General features: G+C 44.4%; 1 non-coding gene across 1 annotated transcript; it reads left to right on the top strand.

Annotated features, from left to right (window-relative positions):
• Window positions 1-267: 267 nt before the first annotated feature.
• Window positions 268-340, top strand: TRNAG-CCC (transfer RNA glycine (anticodon CCC)). The gene has a single exon. It is a non-coding gene; the product is annotated as a tRNA-Gly (tRNA).
• Window positions 341-1,498: the final 1,158 nt, after the last annotated feature.

The raw sequence follows: 1,498 nt of genomic DNA, 5'->3' as shown, positions 1-1,498 counted from the left end.
ATCAGCCACAGAATGGATGAATTATGGTGTATTTCCCAAACAAAATACAAGAATGTACAAGTTATAATTACATACAATGATATGGACAAAACCCACTTATTGTCGAGTGAAAGAAGGCAGACACAAGACTACATGCTGTGTGAGTCCACTTATATGTGGTAGTAAAACAATCAAAATGAATCTATGCTGTTAAATGTCAGGATGCTGGTTACACTTGGAGGGTTTTGGGGAGGGAGAGTTAGTGATTAGAAGGAAGGCTATGGGACATCCCTCATGGTCCAGTGGTTAAGACTTTGCGCTCCCAATGCAGGGGGCCCAGGTTCGATCCCTGGTCATGGAACTAGATCTCGCGTGCTGCAACTAAAAGATCCTGCATGCCACAACTAAAGATCTCGCACATGGCATCGAAGATCCCATGTGCCGCAACTAAGACCCAGCACGGTCAAATAAGTATATTTTTTAAAAGATTACTCTTAATTATAGAAAGAAGGATAAGGGGGGATTTTGAGGTACTGATAATGTTCTGAACAGGGGTGTTCAGTTTGTGAAAACTCACCGTATACACTTAAAATGCATGCACTTTTTGTGTATTATGCTGCAATAAAAAGTTCTCTCTTTCTTTTTAGTTTAGTGGTTGTACCTATATTCAGTGTACCAATTATTGTTCTTTGTAACAAACCACCCCAAAGTTAGTCATGTAAAATAACCATTTCATTATGCTCACAGATTCTGTGGGTCAGGAATTCAGAAAGAATACAGTGGAGGCAGCTCCATGATGTCTGGGGCCTCAGCTGAGAAGACTCAAAGGGTGGAGATGATTCAACAGCTAGGGTTGAAATCAACTGGAAGTGCCTTCATTCATGTTCTAGGAGGGTTTTCCTGGTAATTGGCTTTCATCTCAGCTAGGTTGTTGCCTGAATCATCTATACATGTTATCTCCATGTAGTCTCACTGCCTGGGGTAGTTTGGGCTTCCTCACAGCATGGCTGCTGGGCTCCAAGAGCAAGTGTTCCAAGAGAATCAGGCAGAAGCTATATTGCCTTTTATGAACTAGCCTCAGAAGTCACACAGTGACACTTATGCCAAAGTCCATCTGCCATAATTCAAATGGAGGGACATATACCCAATCTCTTAATGGGAGGAATGTCATGATTACATTATAGGATGAACATATAAGATGGAAGATATTGCCGTGGCCATCTTTGGAAAACAAAATCTGTCACATCTGGGCACCAATAGAAAAAAATGTAACACAAAAATCTGGGGCTTCCCTGGTGGCGCAGTGGTTGGGAGTCCGCCTGCTGATGCAGGGGACGCGGGTTCGTGCCCTGGTCCGGGGGGATCCCACATGCTGCGGAGCGGCTGGGCCCGTGAGCCATGGCCGCTGGGCCTGCGCTTCCGGAGCCTGTTCTCCGCGACGGGAGAGGCCACAGCAGTGAGAGGCCCGCGTGCCGCAAAAAAATAAAAAAATAAAAAAATAAAAGATACTGTTCAAGAA

Source organism: Lipotes vexillifer, unplaced genomic scaffold (genome assembly GCF_000442215.2).
Source record: "Lipotes vexillifer unplaced genomic scaffold, Lipotes_vexillifer_v1.1 scaffold496, whole genome shotgun sequence".
In the NCBI taxonomy this organism is placed as follows: domain Eukaryota; kingdom Metazoa; phylum Chordata; class Mammalia; order Artiodactyla; family Lipotidae; genus Lipotes; species Lipotes vexillifer.
This window is presented reverse-complemented; position numbering and strand designations above follow the sequence as displayed.